The 21197-nt window shown below is 36.3% G+C and overlaps 1 protein-coding gene across 3 annotated transcripts in view; it reads left to right on the forward strand.

Annotated features, from left to right (window-relative positions):
- CNTN3 (contactin 3) overlaps nt 1-21197 on the forward strand; it is a 336826-nt gene that overhangs the window by 123830 nt on the left and 191799 nt on the right. The gene's annotated exons all lie outside the window — the stretch shown is intronic.

Here is a 21197-nt window from a genome sequence, read left to right on the forward strand (position 1 = left end):
GGACCCACAGGCCCAATTTGTTTTTTATCTTTGCTTATTTTGTCTCTTTTTTTTTTTGTTTCTTTTCACTAGTCTCTCTATATTTTAGCTGTGTATTTTGTATATAATGCAAAGCATGATTACCTTGATTCTAAGATTTCTTTTAGTTATTTACACCTAATAATTCTGAAATTGCAAAGCATGTGTTCTTATAATGAGATAATATTCTTTCTGTTTTCCCCATAAAGTTTTTATTAAATTAATAATGGGTCATTTAATGCATGGCCTATTCTTTTGCTTTCTATTTTAATAACGGCAAGGGTTGACTTTGCTTGTGCCTTTATATTCTGTGTGTTCTGTTTTTCATATTTATTTGTTCTTTCCTTTGTTTTATCTTTATTTTTGTTCTGCAGGCAAAATATTTTTTACTTGTATCTTCCTTGCATATTTTGAAAGCTATACGTGATGTTTATATTATACAACTAGTTACCCATAAGTTTACTAAACCACTTTGTATGTATTTCTCTAATAGCCAGAATGTATTTTTTGAAAGCTTCTGCATTGTAAACAAAGAGTTTAGCTTCCTTTTTCCTCTTGAGCTATGTTTTGCAGTCTTAGTGCAATTTCCATGGTTATTGATTTAAATTATGCTATTTTAATGTATACAGAAATGTGTATATATGTTTGTATATGTATAAATATATATGTATTAGTCTTCTCATAGATAATTGTGTATGTGCATATAGTTGTTAACCAGAATTTTGCCAAAATCTATGATGTATCTATGTTTTACCTGGCGTTAGTGCCAACTACCAGACCTCTTCTTATTTTTATATTCTAATTTTTAAAAATTTATCAATAAATTTTAAAATATTTGTAACATTTACTATGTTACATTAAGAAAATTCAAGTATGTTTCATGCTTTTTCATGTTAAGGAATGTCATCATATTCCCTTAAATGTGAGGACATCATTTGGTTGATAATAGATGTTGAGTCTTGCAGCTGTTTAACAGAGAATTCCAAGTGTTTTGCTCTGTTGTCTTCTGAAATTAGTGCTACTGAAGAGAAGAAGGTGGCCAGGCTAATTTCTGGCTTTGGGGAGCTTACCATCACCCCTTGTATTTTGGGGTTCACTTGGTTGTCTATAGGAGGATTATTTTTTCTTCATCATTTTAGTTTAAAACATACAGATTTCCAGCATATAGCTAAGTTTAGGTTATTTTAATTTACTTTGCTTAGAACTTGAAAAATTCTTTTTTTGTACTTATACATTTTATATGCAGTTCAGGAGAGTTTCCTTTTATATATTTTAGCTTTATGTTCAATTTATATTTTCAAATGGCATGATCATTTATGTTGGATTTCTTTTTTTGTGTCCCATTCTTTGAAATTCTTTTCATCTCAGACTGTTCTTTCCTATGACTTCCTGTTCCTGATTCATAGGTACCACATCTTTTTGTATTCTTTTGAAGGTACAATCAGTTTTCTGAATTGCTATTTTAGCTCTTAGAGGCAGGGTTTCCTCCACCGCTTCCATTCGGTGTTTCCATTTTTATGCTTAAGTATGTTCAATAGGTCCTAAAACAAATCGTGTCTAAACTCAGTCTTTGTCTACAAGATGGTGTTGGTGGACTACCTAGGCCCTGCAGTCCTTGCCCTGTGAAAAGTGGGAGATGAGCAATTCCCAGCCTAATTCCTTGTTTCGAGGAGTCATTCCTCTTATGAAGTGATACATACGTTCCTCTAGTGATGTTTTTCTACTATGGTTTCTTCATTTCATACCTGATAACATATGAAGAAATATAATTAACTTACAGGTATATCCTCAGTCAGCCCCTCTTGAAAAGTGTGACTTGTATGAGAAAAAAAAAAGTATGACTTAGTGTATGAGAAAATACCTCTAAAATTATCTTGCACCTCTTGCGGTCTGCCCTAGTTCCTGGCCAGCACTTTATAGAGGCAGAGTGGGGTGAAGTTGTTGAATGAGGGATGGGATTTTACTCTACTTAGGAGCTAATAAGCTAATCTGTTACTGTTTCATGGATGCTGGAAGAAGACATGAGACTACGAGGTCAGTGACTAAGGACTTTATTATTCTTAGAACATAAAGCATCAGGAGGTATAGCATGTTTGATTGAGTTCCCCTTAACTCCAAGTCCCACAGAGAGATGCAATAAGGCTAGGGTAGATACTGCACCCATCTGTGAGAAACACTGGGCTTAGAGAATCCATCTCTTTTACAGCAAACAGTAAGCAAGCCTGGTCCTTGTCCTAGAGGGAGACATTACCTTATCCCTCCAGGTTACTTTCTGCAAACACATCCCTGAGATGAGGACATGACAATGAGCAGTTAGACCATTCATTCCTTCTTGGCACACCCAGCAAAAACTTGCAAGAGAGCCCAGAGCACATGGCAGATTGCCTCTCCTAACAGAAATTATTCATTTTTTTTGTTTGGTACTGTCCTTGAGTTTCTGAGTTGGGGTGCATCATGTGAAGATACATAAGGTGAGTGAAGTACAAACTATTTTCCTACCTTTATTATAATTCTCCCTTTCATAAAGCAAACCTAAGATGTAACATTGAATACCTTGGGTTTCCCCTCAGTCTGTCCCCCTCTGCTTTACAAGTTTTATTTATTCCCCATATATTGACATTTAATTGCTTAGCTGTGTTGCTGTACAGTGAAATTATATTTTTTGTTTTGTTCGGCACTTTTGGTGTTTTTCTAAGTGTTTTATTTGGAAGTTACAAGAACAACATTGAGTATTCTTCACCTGACACCACAATGGACTGGAAAGATAAAAAATGTGTTTTAATATTCATGTGGTTGGGACATAGATTTCTGATAAAGAAACCAAAGAAGATGGCAAAAGAAGTAGAAGATATTTAATACATCAGTAATTCCAAATTATTAGCTACAGTAGAACATTGCTTTAACTTCATAGCCTTGAAGAAAAAGTAATACGCTAACTGAAAGAAGAGATTAGAGTGGAGACCCTTGTATTGTATTAGTAGGATGCTCATGACTTCAGAGGAATCTTAACTGTCTTTGCTGCAGGCAAATGGATGTTCAAGTGCTGTCATTGAAAAATGTTCTCTCTAATTGTTCAATTTAGCTGTGTCTCCTCTCTTGACTATGTTGTATGTTTATATGATTAGCCGTAACTTCTTTGTTTCTCTTAGCTGTGGAGAAAGTACTTCTGTGTCCTTCATGGATAAATGAGTAAATGAAAATATGGTAGATGCTCCACTTTTAACACTAGTGAAAAACTAAACAAATTGTATCTTAATTTTCCAGTTGCTTGAAAATAGTGGTTGTGATAAAATGAAAGTGAAAAGGCCATACATCTGATATGTTTACCCTAGATTTTATAGATTCCCTTTACCAGATAATTATCAGCTAGTTTAGTTTTTATAAAGAATTATTTATTATTTTAAATTATTTTCTTAGTTTTACTGGGATAGTGGTGCTGTCTTTCTCCTTTATTCTGTTAATATGGTGAACATTTATTAGTATTAAGTGACCTTCTGTTCCTGGGTTAGTTTCAACTTGGTGTTTATGCAATTTTAAAAAATACTTCGATGTTAGCTGTTTGCTGATATTTTCTGTAGTACTTTTGCCTATTTATCCTTTTCTGGCTATCCTTTTTTGGCTTTGCTTTCAAAGTTATTTTCACCTCTAAAAGTGACCTGGAGATTATTCCCTATTTTTTCTATTCACTTGAAAACGTTGAGAAATAGTGGAATTATCTTTTCCTTGAAAAAGATGTATAACTTAGGCTTGGAGTTTCCTTTGATGAAACGTTTTAACTATTGGTTGAATGTATTGAGTACTTATAGGACTAATCATACTATTTCTTTATGATAAGTTATATTTTTTTCCAGGAATTTTATCCATTTCATTTATGTTTTCTAATATATTGGTAAAAATGTTTCAAATGTTTTAAAGTTATTTTTCTCATTTCTGCTTTATCTAGATATATATTTAATGTTCCTTTATAAATAACATCTTAGTACAGTTTTAAAATATAATTTGTTAGAATTTCATGTTATTATTCCTCACTTTCGAATTTCTACACTCTATTGCGTTCATTTTTCTCTTATCTTTATTGTTCTTCCAAAGTTCTGATATTTTTTATAATTCTTTTCTAATTATTTAACTTGTATGGTTAACTTATTGTTTTCTGTACTTTATTCTCTTCTGATATAAATTTATATGGTTTTAAATTTCTCTGAAAGTACAGTTTTAGCTGTATTCAAAGATTAGACATACAGCATATTTGTTATGTTCAGTTCAGTAAATGTTACAATTTCATTATGATTTTCTACGATTTATGAGTTATGAGATGTGACATGTATTTTAAATTTCCAAACGTAGAGTTTTACAGTCATCTTTTGATACTGATTTCTAACATAGTAGCCCATTGACCAGACAATGGACTATAAGATATTAATTCTTGGAAATTGTTGATATTTTTTCTGTGGCCAACATATGATTAGTTTTTTATAAATGAGTCATATGTCCTGGAAAAAAAAAGGATATTCTCTTAATACTGGGTATGGTGTTCTCCATATGTTCATTGGGTTAAACTTGTTAATTATGTTGCTCAAATCACCTGTATCATTACTGATGCCTAATCTATCATTTTTCTTTCACATTGATGGTGGCTTTTTTAGTTTCTCCTGGTATATCTATTTAAACTGTATGTATTTGTGTCTAAAAATTATTTGTGTCTAAAAATTTAGAATGACTGTATTTTTTGTCAACAAGTGGTGACACTGTCTTTAATAGAGCATCTTGCCTTCTAGTTTATATGGCAATATATTAATATTGTTATATTAATACAGTCTGATTGTTATGTTCTTTTTTTTCTTTCTTCCTTTCACGTGGGTTGGTTGAATTGCGTTCTCCCTCAAAAGCATTGGATGTTATACATTCTACTTATTTTCTTATAGTAACTGTCCTAGAAATTTTTGTATCTATGTTTAACAAAGTCTAAAGTTAACCAATATCTCCAACAATGAGGATTATAATGTTTTAAACAGTACAGCCCACCTCCAGAATCTTATACTATTTTTGCTGAATATTTTTTGTTGAATTTTTAACCCTGTGAATTAGACAATACTGCTAATGTTCCAATTATCTTCTAGTTTTTCTTCTGTATCAGAAATAATGTGAGCATGTGCAAATGTCTCCTTTTTTTATTTTTAAGGAAAACATCAAGCTTTTGTGCCTATTTTCTCTATTTTTCCTTTTTAGAAGAAACTACTTTCAAGATTTTGACTCTCTTTTTATATTTATCTAAATTTTTGTGAATAACTTGCTTATATTGCAACTTACTGATTTTTTTTTTTAGTTTTAAGTATTACTGTTGACCATTAACTATGCCAACTGATGCTACAACACTCTCCTACCACCACCTTACCACCACAGCAATATGATGTTGCATTATTATGAGGCTTACAAAAACATTAATTTTTAAGCTATAATTCTCACAAAATACAAAAAGAAAAATAGTCAAATGCACACTGCATTTCACTGAATGTGCCACAACTGGATAGAGTCCCCAGTGATCACAAGACAGTTTCCCAAAGAAGCCCACATCCAAGACTTCACAGAGGATAAAAATTTTAGCCTGCCTGTGTTTGAAACTGGAAGATGGGAAGAAGACTCTAGAAGACTGGAACCAGTTTCCTGTTGATTCATATTTGAGTAAGCATCAGCTTAGGCCATGTTGTTATAGGATTTTATTGGACCATAATTTCAGTTAGGCCAATATTCAGTGTTTACATTACTGTAACTTTGTAAAGGATATCCAGAGGTGAGTTTTACAGCAAACAATAATTCTGATCATTTTTTCCTTTCATGCATGATTTTTCTTTTACTAGTAGTAGTCTTGTTACATTATTTTACTTCTTGATTTTCTATAGTCTCATACTTAAGTCAACCAAAATTTTGGCCAAATTTTTGGATGTCCTCTCAGATAGTGAGATGTAATCAGATACTCTGTTAGTTTTATCTTCTTGGGGAATTACATCCTAGAGCCATCGGAGTGCTCCAATTGGATTGGTTTTCCTGTATATCAGGAACAAAATTGTCTTTCTGGGATCTCCCTTCACCATCACTCACTCTAATGATCCCCTACAAATCTCTGCTGTGTCCACCCCCCGACACCCACATTCCACATCATCTTTTTTCTTAGTGTTCATTGTTTTAGGGTTTCATGTCCTCCATGTCCTAAAAAGGGATGCATGATATTTTTTATTGTTCTAGAACATGTATTCTAAAAATTAGTATACTGGCATACTCAATCGAGAGACTTGGCTTAACTTAGTGTGAATAATATGTTACAAATCTTTTTCTTTCAGAATGTTGAAGATACTTTGCCTTGCTAACTAGCTTGTGGTGCTGCTGTTGTGAAATCTGATGACATTTTGATTTGTGATATCTTGTATAGAGAGGCCTGTTTTTCTCTAGGGAAGCTTCTAGGTCTTCTCTTTGCCTCTGGTTTTTCATTATGGCAAAAAACACAGTTACTTTTGCACCAACCTAATCAAATTCCACAATGACTTGATTTGTTATGGGTCGATTTTATTTCACATCTTGGTTACTCTGTAGGTCCTTGTAGTTTCAAAACATGAGTCTTAATTATGGGAGATGTTATGATTTGCTGTCTTTAGTTTTCTCTGTTTTCTATTTCACACATATTATTGCTTGCATCTTGAACCACCTGGAATAGATTGTTTCTCTCAACCCTTCCTCCCTCCCCCAGACAGTCTGTTCAAATTTCCTTCTCTTTGACTTTTCTCTCTATTCTTGATAGGCTACTTTAGTCCTTTCTTTTAACACTTCTATTGAGTTTTTAATATCCACCATAATATTTTTTACAATGTAAGAGACTTTTATATTTGAAATTTCCTTTCTATAGCATATTCTAGTGTAATAGTTATAATAGCTTCTCATATCCACATCAAGATATGAATGATGGTTGTTTGCTTTTATGTTTTCTTCCCTCATAGGAACTGTTTTATCCAGGTTGTTTCGTTTCAGTTTTGTGTTGGTTTGTTTCTCTCTTTCAAGTGAGAAACCTTTTTGCAGCTATCTGGTTATATTTGGTTGTTGGCACAAACTTAGGAGTATGGAACTAAAAACCTGATGGAAACTTATATGTGCCTAAGCAGAGTTTGTCATCAGGAGGGTCGCTATAGTGTCGCTCATCTCACTGGGCTCACCTCATTATTACCTCTTTCTTTTTGAGAAAGCCAGATTCCTCAGAGGGGAAAGAAACCCAGTTTACTTCCTTGAGGGCCAAAACCTCCAGAAGGAACCTTCTGGGAGCCAAGCAGAAAAGAGACCTTGGGGGATTGCAGAATCCGGTGTGCATACATGCATTTAATATACCTTACAAGACCCTCCATAAAACATCACCTCCAGTTCAGACAGCCTCTCCTTACCCCTTTTTGAGAATAAGCCTCTTCTCTTCTGCTGTGGAGGAGGGCACTCACCTGGCTATGTGATGGGACAGAGAATCTGGATTCGTAACTGCAGCTTCAAATTCTTACCTTCCCATTGTCATATTTCATTTCCTGTGCCAGATGTGCCTGCTACCCCCGGTCCTAAGCCATTGAGGATTCTGCGCACACATCAATCACTTCTATGCTTTGCTCACTAAGAGCTTAAAAGTCATCTTTCTCCATGATGACAAACCATTTAGTATCATCACGCCTGTTTTCTAACATTTATAGTTGTACTTTGTTCTTCTATTGTCCTGTCTTTGTGGGTTTATGCCTTTATAGACTGTCTCTTACCTAATCCTAAGTCCTAGTTTGGAAATATTTCAGGACTAAGAGAGAAATGACTTGTGTGTTTCCCCTAGATCCTTATTGTTATTTCACATAATTGATGTTTAGCTTTACCCCTGTGTTTACTGTTTCCCTTGCACCCATCCTTGGATCTGGAAGCATTTTCCTTCTTTGAGATCTGTGTTTTTAAAATTTTTTTTTAATGTTTAATTGTTGTGGGTACACAGTAGGTGTATATATTCATGGGGTATATGACACATTTTGATACAGACATGTAATGTGTAATAATCATATCATGGAGAATGGGGTATTCCCCCACCCCAGCATTTATCCTTCATGTTATAAACCATCCAGTTACACTCTTTCAGTTATTTTAAAATGTGCAATTAGGTTATTATTGACTATAGTCACCCTGTTGTGCTATCAAATAGCACATCTTGTTCTTTCTAACACTTTTTATTGCACCTATTAACCATCCCCACCTCCTCAACCGCCCCTAATCCCCCACTACCCTTCCCAGCCTCTAGTAACCATCCTTCTATAAGCCCACGAGTTTTTATTTTTAGATCCAACAAATAATATGCAGTGTTTGTCTTTCTGTGCCTGGCTTACTTCACTCAACATAATGACGGGATCTGTATCTTTTAGAAATCCTTTTACTGAGTTCCTCTTGCTGGTCAGTACTGTTTTATTTTTCATCCGTTTTCCTCTTTGGTGTTAAAGTGTGTTTATTTTGCCCTCATTCGTGAAAAAATAATTTTGCAGTAAAGTGTATTGTTCAAGGCACAGACACAGTAGCTTACTTTCTGGGCCTGAAGCTTATGTCCATCATTTAGCAGCCATGTGACTTTGGGCAGATTCTAAACCTCTAAGGTTCTTCTTCTGTACAGCCAGGATAATAAAATTTATCTCAGCAGGTAGTGGATTAAGTGAGCTAATATATGTCAAGCACCTGGAACACTACCTAGCACATAATGCATGCTATTACCATTTTTATACAATTCTAGAGAGTAATTCTTGGGATGCATGTCTTACAGAAACTCTGGAAAATTCCCAGCCATATCTATGTCTTCCACTTTTGCTTATCCCCCATGCCTATCCTTTGCTCCTCCTGGTTTTCCTTTTGAAGGTATTTTGAATCTTATTATCTCTTCCATCTGTTTTTACCTCTCTTTCATACTTTCCATTCTGTGTCTCTTTGTGTTCTTCCATGTTAACTGCTTAGCTCTAACCTATACTGTATTAATTCTTCCATCATCTATGCCTAATTTGTCGTTAAGCTACCCTTTGAGGTTTTAATTTTAATGATCATATTTTCCATGTCAAGACATTCCGTCTGGTTCTTTTTCATGTGTTTCTGTTCTTTATTCAGAATATCATTATTTTCTGATTATTTGACCCCCCCCCCGTTTTCCTTCGTTACTTTATTTAAGTCTGAAGTTTATAGGTATTCATTCATAGTGTTGTTCTGTTAGATCAGAATATTGCAAATGCTAACCTGTGATTTGTTGATCTGATGACTCTTGTTGTAGTGAATATTTTTGTCTTTTTAAATTTTTGATGCGAATTTGATCTTTAGCAGAGTGTCTGCCTACCTGGACAAACTTGTGATTCTTGTTAGCCTCGGTTTAAGTAGTGTCCTTACCTAGCAGCTGTTGTTGCTGCTGCCAGGAACCTCAGGGCTATACCAATGTGGGAACTGTCTTATGTTAGTATATTCACTTGATGTAGCCCACCATGATAGTCAGTTTTCATTACTCACGGTAGTCATGTTCTATAAAGTCACTGCTAATACTGAATTAATGGATACTGAACTATTGCTTCTAAGGGAAATAAAGGATCAGGTTACTGTGAGCCTCTCAACATTTTCCTCAATCAAACAATATCTCACCTTGTTTTGTGTATGTTTCTCTTTAAAGACACCTTATATATTATTGCTTCATTAACATTGAACTCATGACCAACCTCACTATAACTCATACCTGAATGAAGCTTAGCTAACACCTATAGTTTCTCCATAGGGCACATCACAAACTTCTTTCACATAGAAACACTAGCCTGCATTTCAGTACTATACCTGGGGGCCATTTTAAACAGCAAGATCACCAAACACAGTGCAAACATATGAAAAATGTGGCACAAAACGTATGGTGAAAAGGACATTTGTTTGTAATGAGAACTGAAACAAGAAGGCAGAATGTCACTTCGGTCAGCTTCAGCTGGGAATGTGCATATGAGGAAACCCCACATTTTCACCACTCTGCACGTGCCTGTGAATGACCTTAAAAGTGCTGCACATACTGATTTTGGGGTCACAAATACATTTTAGTGACTTGGTGTATTTTCACGTATGAAATCCATGAAGAGGAAAAATCGACTGCATATTGCTTAAATATGAAACCTCAAACCATGTGAGATATAGGCCCAGCAGATTGAATTTTTGGTTGAAATAATACTCATTTCCACCATTCCTTCTATCTGTATTACACCCAACTTCAATGAGAAAGAGATGAACAAATTAATTTTCTAGTCCTTTCCCTGGGTTTAACCCTAATTCCAGCCTTGCAGCGATGCAGGATGTGTGCAAAACGTTTTATTTCTAAATGACAATTCTCTAGGCTTAAGATCTCATCTCTTCTTTCCACATGGGCAACTGAACCTAAGCGACCAGGTTACCAAACTAATCCTGTCATCCTCCATGCTCTCATTACACTGTTCCAGCAACCATGGTGTAAACTGTAGAATTTGTAAATCAGCTTTGTGGTTTTCTATTTTTGCTTAGATATGCATTTGATTTAATTTTGTTGTATTTTAACCAACTTTGCTAGGCAGTTTGTGGAACTAGAATTCTACCTTTTCTTGAACTCCTTTATATTTTTTATTCAGTTCTGTTGCTTAGGAAAATAATGTTAGTGAGTGAAGCAAGTTTTGTTTAAGCAACAAGGAGTACTGGGGCCTGTGATGAACCAGAGAAGGCACTGTTCTCACATTGCTATAAAGAAATACCTGAGACTGGGTAATTTATAAGTAAAAAAGTTCTGATTGGCTTATGATTCCGCAGGCTGTACAGGAAGTATGATGCTGGCATCTGCTTATATGGCTGTCTTCTGGGGAGATATCAGGGTACTTAGAATCATGGCAGATGGCGAAGGGGGAGCATGCACGTCACATGGCCAGAGCAGGAGCAAGAGAACAGTGGGGAGGATCCACACACTTTTAAGATCTCTCAGCAAAACTCACTCACTATCATGAGGACAATACCAAGAGGGATGGTCCTAAACCATTTCTGAGAAACCACCCCCATGATCTAATCACCTCCCACCAGGCCCCACCTCCAACACTTGGGATTGCATTTCAATATGAGATTTGGGGAGGGACACACATCCAAACTATATCAGCATGCTCTTTCTAAAGGGCACTGTCAGTTGGGCATGGTAGCTTATGCTGGTAGTCCCAGCAACTTGGGAGACTGAGGGAGGAAAATCGCTTGAATTTGGGAGATGGAGGTTGCAGTGAGCTGAGATCGCACCACTGCACTCCAGCCTGAGTGACAGCGAGACTTGCTGTCAAAAATAATAATAATAATAACTAAAGGGGACTGTCACTACTCAGCTCGCCATTTTGAGTCATTTTATTACTCCTAAATTTATATTTCCCAGCTTGACCTCTACCCTGAACTCCAGCATCCGCATCTCTGGTTATCAGTAGACATTGCAAGCTTGTATTTTCAAACCGTAATTTTGATTTTGCCTATAAACTTGCTCTTTTCTGATGTTCTCCACCTTGGTAAGAGGGCACATTTGTTGTGTTGTTTAGGTCCAAACTGACAGCTCTGTCTCTCTCATATTCCACATTATTTAGCAATAAACCTGAGTGCATTTATCTTCAAAATATACCCAGAATCTGGCCACTGCTCTCTCTTCCCACCAGTACCGCTTGAATGAGAGTCATCTCACCTCTCACCTCCCCTGTGACAATAGCTTCTGACATACCCTGTAGCTGTCACTGTTTCTAGTACTGCCCCACTGCTGTAATTTCCTCATCTCCATCCAACAACTAGAATGTTTCCTATAATTTCATGCTGAACATATGGATACCTCCCTGGACAAAACCTCCAATGGTTTCTTATAAAGACTAAGATAAATTTTACTCATTACCTTTGTTCCCAGGGCTCTGTCCTGGTTCCCATATGTCATCTCCTTCCTCTTCCCTGCACTCCCCTCACACTGATCTTCCCTTTCCTTTAGGTGCTGTGAATGGTTTAACCCAGACTCTTCCTCCAGGTCTGTACAGCTTTCTCCCATCATCCAGTCACTGCTTCAGTATCGTTTCCTAAAAATTGTTTCCTATCCTCTGTACTTTCACCACAGTTCTGATTACCTGACATTTTGCATCTTTTCTATTTGTTTATTTTTGTCTCTCTTACAGATTAAAAGACTGTGTTGTTCACTGCTAGATTCCTGCAAACTGGCCGTGTGCCTGGAATGTAGTAGATGCTCATTCAATATTTGTTCAATAAATGAAGTGATGAATGAGAATATGCAGGACCGTATTACCAAAGCTAACCTCTTTTCAGAATAAAGCAGAATCCGTTCTTTACCTGAACTGTCTTGACATTTTATTTTTTAATTTATTTTTATTTTTTATTTTTTTTGAGACGGAGTCTTGCTCTGTCGCCCAGGCTGGAGTGCAGTGGCGGGATCTCGGCTCACTGCAAGCTCCGCCTCCCGGGTTCACGCCGTTCTCCTGCCTCAGCCTCCTGAGTAGCTGGGACCACAGGCGCGCGCCACCTCGCCCGGCTAGTTTTTTTGTAGTTTTTTAGTAGAGACGGGGTTTCACTGCTTTAGCCAGGATGGTCGCGATCTCCTGACCTCGTGATCCACCCGTCTCGGCCTCCCAAAGTGCTGGGATTACAGGCTTGAGCCACCGCGCCCGGCCGACATTTTAAATGTTGGGGACTAAACTTAAATTTTATAAAAGCGCTAAATAGGCCAATCCTGTAAGCACAAAACAAAACAAGTTTGAGGGCCAGATATAGCCCGTGGGTCACTGGTTACTGATCTCTGACTTAGAAGTTGAGAGCAGATATACTACGAAATTAAAAGGGTGATATTAGATTACGAAGGATTCTCCCCCCTCACATAACCAGATATATAAGGTAGCATCTAATCAGCCTGGAATTGGTTTATTTTTGCCTTTTCTCTCCCTGTTTTTTTTGTTTTGTTTTGTTTTTTTGCTTTTCTGTTTATTTTGCAATCTTTTTATAGAAAGCAGAAATTGACCACATTGCTCCTGTCATCAGAGGGTAGCACATTATTTACTTTTCTTAGATTATAATATTTTTTTAATTTTTTAATTATTATATATTATAATATTTAGAAGCACATTTAGACATGGAAAGAGAAGTTTGAAGAAAGATTAAACAAATGCAAACAGTTTTCAAGATGAATCCCAGAGTGGCTGGCTATATCTGAAAATAAAAATTACCAACAATTAGCGAAAATTGTTGTGTTAAAATCAGTAGAAGCCTAATTTGCTCTGAGTTATAGGCTGTGCTATTTCTCATAAGTAACTAGTGCGGCTAAAAATGCAAATTTCATCTTTGAACATAAGTGACTTTGATCACATCCAAAGCTGCTTTGCTGTGATGGCCTAAAACCAAGTTAAATTTAAAGCCAAATGCTACAACTCAGTATGCCATTCATAGTATATGAACTTAAAACAAAACAAAACATTTTAGTCAAGCACAATGCTTTTCCACCTAGTCTCATTAGAAAGTTGTGACTTTTTAAAACCAAGTTTCTGTCGAGATTAACATTTTATCACTAAGTTCTCAGCCTGTGTATTTTCTGTCTGTCCTTATAAATGGAACATATTTATCATTTGCCTTTTGAATCATAAAATCTTTTAGTTTGTGCGTAACTGAAGGTATCTTAGGATATCCATAGTCTCACAGTATTATTTCAGGCTCTACATTATGGGGGGAAGAGTTGGCTGAGACGATTCAGTTGACAGGTAACTTAATCTAAATTTTCACTGGACTTGCTATGTTTACCCACCTATTCTTATGTTCTTAAGGTGCATATATATGAATGGTTAATTCGAAGTGGGCAAAGTATGCTCAAATTAACCAGAATGTTTCCTAATCAATTTTCTCCTAAAAACATATTGATATGAGTTTCCATCTGTTGGACACTCTGTTGTGTTGGAATACGGGAGAGTAGGGCATTGTTTGAACCACTGAGGTTGAGTTGAATTTGGAATCTTCGTCACTGAGCTCTTCATTATATAAGCATAGCATGTTCGTAATTCAACAAGTGGCCTAATCATAATAGCATAGCCACCAGACATAAAGAAAGGATTTTCACTGTGGAGTTATAATGATAGCGTGAACAACCGAAAGAAATGAGAGAGACTGCAAAGCTTGAGTTCATTCATTTATTCAGTGAGCATGTATTGAGTCTTTTCTGTGTGTCAGACTCTTCACAAAAGGCTGAGCATTTAGGAACATCCTTGTTTTTGTGGAACTTACGTTCTGGTGGGGAGTAGAATTTCATCAGATTAATACACAAATACATACAAACTGGGACAGATACTATAAAGGAAATCACTAGCTTTCCGTTTCCCCATGATCTATCTTTGGTAACTAAAATTCAGTCTCTATTCTTCCACCTTAAAGAAAGGTGGAAGAAGTGAGAAATAGCCCAGTATGTTCTCGACTTGAATCACATGTATTTCAGTGTAGTCAACAAATCAGAGAATGACATGAGATGAGTTGGCAGAAGTGATCACAGCCTAGATAGTTCAAGTTTATGTAAACCATCATATTCCAAGCACTTTAGAGGCCCATGAACAGTGGCATATTTTGATGTATAAGATAACTGTAGCTTCTCTGAGGCACTGAGGCTGGAGAGGATCAAGAATTCAAACAAGGAGAATAGTAGAAAACTAGGAAGTGGTTACTTTTGTTTATAGACTTCATGATAAGGAAGAAATCGGATTTTTAAATCTTGAGATAAAAATGATAAAATGCAGTAATGGATTGGCATGTGGGGAATGTGGAGTATTTTTCTTTTTTTTAAATTATATTTTAAGTTCTGGGTTACCTGTGCAGAACGTGCAGTTTTGTTACATAGGTATACACTTGTCATGGTGGTTTGCTGCACCCATCAACCTGTCACCTATGTTAGGTATTTCTCCTAATGTTATCCCTCCCCCTGCCTCCCACCCTGCACAAGCCCTGGTGTGTGATGTTCCCCTCCCTGTGTCCATGTAATCCTAGCACTTTGGGATCCCGCTGAGGCGGGCAGATCACAAGGTCAAGAGATCAAGACCGTCCTGAACAACATGATGAAACCCCCATCTCTACTAAAAATAGAAAAATTAGCTAGGCATGGTAGCATGTGCCTGTAGTCTCAGCTGCTTGAGAGGCTGAGGTAGGAGAATTGCTTGTACTGGGTAGGTGGATGTTGCAGTCAGCCGAGATCACGCCATTGCACTCTAGCTTGGGCAACAGAACAAGACTTCGTCTCAAACAACAACAACAAAACAGAATATGTTTTGGCGTGGAGTATTTTTCTCATTGAGTTGGAATGGATAGTAGTGCAGTTCACAGCAACATTGGAAGACCAGTATATTTTTTGAGAGGGGTAACAGGGAGGAGGAGTTGAGAATGGTTTATGAAGATCATATGTTTGTTATTAAACACATTGATTTAATTACATCCTCTACAAGTAGCCTGAAAAGTATCTATTCCCCCTAGTTTCGTTATAGAATGGTTAATCAGGCAGCCTTGTCATTCATGTTTGCCCAGGCCATGCTCTGCCCAAGTGCTCCTGGATGAAATCCACCCAAGGCTTTTTTCGTCATTTAGGGAGCCTGGCCCAGGTCTGACTGTGGCAGCATGGAGGGAGGGAGGGGTGACTTTCTCTCTGTCTTTCCCAGAGAAGGCAGCTTTTTATAATTCCTACACAGGCACTATATGTTCTGACCATGGTCCTGCTGCTAGCTGGGGATGTGGTGCGCTGGAATGGAGAAGGACGGATTCAGATAATATTTTTAAATACAACTTTTGAGATATAATTGACATATTATGTAATTCCCTGTTTGGAGTGTACAATGGAATGGTTTCTAGTATATTCACAGAGTTGTGCAGCCATTACCACCATTAATTTTAGAGCGTTATTATCATACCCCAAAGAAACCATGCCCATTAGCCATCTCTGCATTTCCCCCAAAATCCCCCACTCCAGCCCCTAAAAAGCTCGAATCTACTTTCTGTATTATGGGTTTGTCTATTCTGGACATTTTATATACATGGAATCATGCAATGTGTGTTCTTTTATGACTTTTTTCAGGTTCTTCATGTTGTAGCATGCGTCAAAACTTCATTCCTGTTTATTGTTGAATAATATTCCTCTGATTAGCTATATCACATGCTGTTTATCATTAGTTGATGATTATTAGGGTTGTTTCCGCTTTTTGATTGCTATAAATAATGCTGCTGTAAGCATTTGTTTACATGTTTTTTAGAGTATTTGTTATTTCTATTAGGTATATTATATACCTAAGAGAGTGGGATTGCTAGGTTTTAGGATAACTCTACATTTAACCTTTTTAAGTAAATGGCAGACTGTTTTCTAAAGTCACTGCACCGATTTACATTCCTACCAGCAGTATTTGAGGGTTCCATCTCCTCAACATTCTAGCCAACATTTGTTATTGTTTGTCTTTTTATTATAACCATCCTAGTGGGTACGAAGGTGTATCATATTGTGGTTTTCATTTACATTTCCCTGATGACTAACGATGTGAGCTTGTTTTCATGTGCTTACTGGCCATAAAATATCTGCTTTCGAGAATTATCTATTTAGATCCTTTGCCCATTTTTAAATTGGGTTATTTGTCTTTTTATTATTGGGTTGTTAGAATTCTTTATGTCTTCTAAATACAAGTCCCTTGTAAGATACATGTAAATATTTCCCACCATTCTGGGGGTTTGATGAGTTTCTGAGTCATCTCTTTAAATCTCTGGAGTCAGTTGTTAGGAATCTTTTGTACTTAGTAGACGGACAGGGGCTATCTTCAATTTGAGAGTTATCTAGCACGGTTAAAATGACATACTCTACTAATCACATCAATGGCTTAGAGTGGACGGAACCCAAGATTAATCCTGGAAGACCTGGGTTGTAGTCCTGACTCCGCTGCTAGATGAGAGTCTCTTGTCTTCTTTGGGCCTCAATTTCTTTATTTGTAAAGAAGGATCAGTCACATTATCTAAAATACTCTTCCGTTCTACCCTTCTGTGATTCTAAGATTCATGCTATGAAACAAATTTAAATTGTTTCTAGATTGTGAAACAACTGAGAGCTTTGGATGAAATATTTTTTCTCTTCTTTTTTTTTTATTGAGATTTTCCCAAGTATCACAGTATAACAATGGCCTTTAGCATACTCTTGCCTTTTTCCCTGTAAAGCAGTACTTGTTGAAACTAACAACTAAATGACAGGCTTGGAAACTCTATTTTTGTAAAATGATGTAATTCAGTTTGGAAAATAATGTTTGCACCCCTCCCAAATCTGTCATCTGGAGGAGACTCCTCTGTCATGTGTATATAGATGTTGATCACTGAAAGTGGCACTTGTTTGCTATAACCACAGGTTTGTTACGCTAGAGAATCCGGAAGCCTCCCTATTCCTGTGTTGAATGGCAGTTGCATTCATGGAAATCCAGTTGATAGTTTAGTGTGTTTCTTGTTTTGTTCTCAGCTGTGGGTTTGTCTTATGTAAATAGTTTTAGCTGATGCCATTAATAATAATAAAAAAAATCTGTTAATTCAGAGAATTCAATTAAGATATTTACCCCAGTGATGTTGGTATTAGAATGGGGTCATCTCCATCAATATGGGCCGGTTGATGGATATGAAATTCAGTAAGTTAGACTCTTTGGTACTGATGGTAATATGCTTGGGAACTGAGCATCTAAAAGATTTCTGATGTCATAGTGACATGTACATTTACTTGTTTAAATTGTATTTCATTAAAAAAAAATCTAGATTTTCTTTGATGTGTAGCCTTGGCTGGCTCCCTTCCTTTTTCTGTCAGTTACCAGCCATAAGAAACATGTAGACTCAAGATTTTGCTTGAGATATCAATACCTTTTTAACATCTGTAAATGTTGTTTTTGAATACAAAACATGTTGCAGGTATCATTGCAGGGATCAAAGGGAAAATGTTGATTAGCTTTCTGTAAAGCTGATTTTGATTCCTTTCAAATTGAGTATGATTTTATAACACCTAAGTCCTATGAAATCCATTCTTATTGGAGTCCAGTATCCCAGAGACTTAGAAATTTCCCAAAAGCTGGAGACATCGTCAACCCATTTGGCCCTTTGATTAACTGGCATCCTTCCATGTGGGTTTTCTTCTGTTCCGTATAATGCCATTGCAAGAAGTGGATTGAATGCTTCTTGGCATAGATCAGTTTTATTTTCTTGAACCTCAGAAAGATTCTTGCTTAGAAATCATCTGCCTGTTGTTTTGTTTTACTTTCCCTCTTTGGCCACTGTAGGAGTGTTCCTTTATTATTGTTCTGTTGGGATTTTCTTTGTCACTTCTAAAGAACTCTAAAAGCAATTTCTTGTCTATAGCAGAACAGTTATGACTTGTCTGTGACAGACAGGCTTGCCTGGTGAAGGTAGCAGCTGCTTGGGTGGTATATATAAAGTTAAAGCCAAATGGCTTGTGAAAGGCTAGAATTGAACTCAACCCCTTAATTTCAGATAAAGCACTATTCTATGTGTGTGGTGTTTTGTAGTGTATCGTGTACCATAATTTTTAGGCTGTTGTGTTCTCTTGCTGTAGCATGCTAAAAATATTCTGTAATTTCTTCTTCTGTGTGAGCATCTATTTAATTGAGTCCTGGTTTAATGCTTATCCATTATACTGCTGTGATTCTATTTTGCAAATGTTAGAAAATGTCTTTAAAACCATACCTGAAACCCTGTAATTTTCAGAGTAATGATCTTTCTTGGAGGATTTTCCCTCCCCCATCCCCCACCATTTTTGTTAGATTTGGAGTTACGACTTCAAATCAAAATAGCTTTGATAAGAATATTTCCCTCTACATCTTTTCATAATTCTGCATTTGGTAAAATAACTCTTATTTTTTAGTCATTTTAGGATGATTTAATTTGCAAAGGATATCCAGTATCATTTTTTTTCTTTTGTGAATTATCTGCCATAATCTTTCTGTGTTAAAGTGAAGAATATGTGACTTAAGAGAATAGTATATCTTTTTTGAAAAAAAAGTATTTATATATATTTTTTAAAAATATATTTGCTATCAATTGTACTTCAGAACTTTAATTTCAAAATCCCAAAAGGTATGGTTTTAAAAAATGGAATATTTCATCACTTTGGATTTGGTAGTTATTAGTAAAAATCTCCCATAGTGAACACTAATCAATTTTCTTCTTTATATGTGCAGACTATGATTAAAACTGCTGGCTGTCACTTTTCCACTAAGTTTTTATTTCTTTGTACTCAGTAATACTAATACATAATGATTTAAAGTCAATAGATATATTCATTTCTTTTGCATGTCTTTTTTATTCCTAATATCTTGATTGTAGCTCTTGATCATCAAGTTGAAAATTTTCATGTTAAATGCAGTCTCAAGTTATTAAATTTGTTTTAATGCATTCACTGAAAATCTCTTATAAAAATCTACATTTAGCTCCAGGTTGTCCAGTAGACAACTTGTTATTAAAATGTCGCATTCAACCCACAATTTTTAGGTACATTTTCCTCCATGACAACTCATCTCGGCTTTAAGTTCCCATTAGAATAGGTATTAATGAGAAGACATATAATTATACATTTTCCAGTTTTTTTCTAACATCAAAATAGTTATGCCTCTTAATGCATAATAGTAGTTTCAGCAAAGTAGTTGGGGAGTCAATCTAAATTTCATTATCATACTTTCTTCCTTTTTTGACTATAAACCATGAACATCTTTGTTATTGATATTTTATCCATGCTTTTTCTAACACTGTATTTTAGTGTTGTCAGCAGCTCAGAATCCTTTTGTCTTCACTAGGCCCTGAGTCCCTGTGCAAGAAGTGTCCAACAAGACTAATATTATGCCACTTAACATGTTTCTCTTTCTCCTTCATCTGTAACTTCTTCCTAACTTTTCTCTGCTCTTGGTGTGACTCACTTACCCTCCTACTAAACTCACATATTTCCTCCATGTTTCTTTCCTTCTTACAGCATCTCTTTGTGTCTGTTCAGGTTCCACTTGTTTTAATTTGGACTTTTTCAGTGACAAGTGAAAGAAACTCAATGCAGAACTGGCTTAAGCTCTACAGGGAATTTTTGGCGTCTGCAGCTGAAAAGTCTTGAGTAAATTGGCTATAGTCCTACCTGTACCCAGGGGTTCACATGGTGCCTTCAGGCCTTGGTATCTCTCCATCTCTGCTTTTTTTTCTGTTGGCCTCATTCTGGGGCAGCCTCCACCTCCTGGATGTCAGCCAGCATCTGAATTTAGCAATCTCAGGAGATAGGAACTTGCTTCTCCTTCAGGGTTCAGACACAAATCCCAGGCATAAGCTTTATCCAGTGAAATAGGAGCCCTGCCTATCCCTGGACAGCCCTGTGACCTGGTGTTCTCACACAATGGCAGGGTGGGGCAAAGGAGGGTTCTGAAAGTAAACCTGCTATTATCAGAAAGAGAGGTGGATGCTGCAAAGGCAAAGATGTGTATTGTGCTACAGACTTCTTTGTAGAGAGAAATGCATTTTTTTTGGTTTTTGTTTTTGTTTTGCATGCAACGACTTCTGGATAGATATAAGAAGAAATGGAAACAATCCTCAATTTATCATGCTTTCTAGATTCTTCCTTTAGAAGACGCCAGCACAGAAAAATCAGTTCAGTGCTGGTTAGTTCATTGAAGGCTGTAGTTGGATCCTTTCCATTATTTTTCGTTTTTACCTTTTATGGTCGAGGTTTTTTGGTTTGTTTATTTGTTTTTGTTTTAAATCATCTACCAATCCCCACACTCTTTGACTGAATGGTGAGTATAATAGTAATGATAAAGACCTTTTAGTTGTTGTTCCTTTTTGTTGTTGTGTCCTCACAGTACTTAATACTCTGCGTGGGATCATTTGGTATTCTTTGTATCCCCAGAATAGAACACAAAGCCTGGGGGAAAACAATTTTGGAAGTTAGCTTACAGTTACTGAAGGCTTGCTGTGTACCAGCCACTTTTATAAGTTAAGATCCAATTAGTTTTAATAGGAAACTGACATTGTCAGAAGGTTCTTAGGGAATGTTTATTTACAAATTTGAACAGGATCAATGGTAATAGAAATAATAAAACATGGTATATGTACTCTTGGCTAGAAATCAC

This window comes from Chlorocebus sabaeus, chromosome 22 (genome assembly GCF_047675955.1).
Source record: "Chlorocebus sabaeus isolate Y175 chromosome 22, mChlSab1.0.hap1, whole genome shotgun sequence".
Classification (NCBI taxonomy): Eukaryota; Metazoa; Chordata; class Mammalia; order Primates; family Cercopithecidae; genus Chlorocebus; species Chlorocebus sabaeus.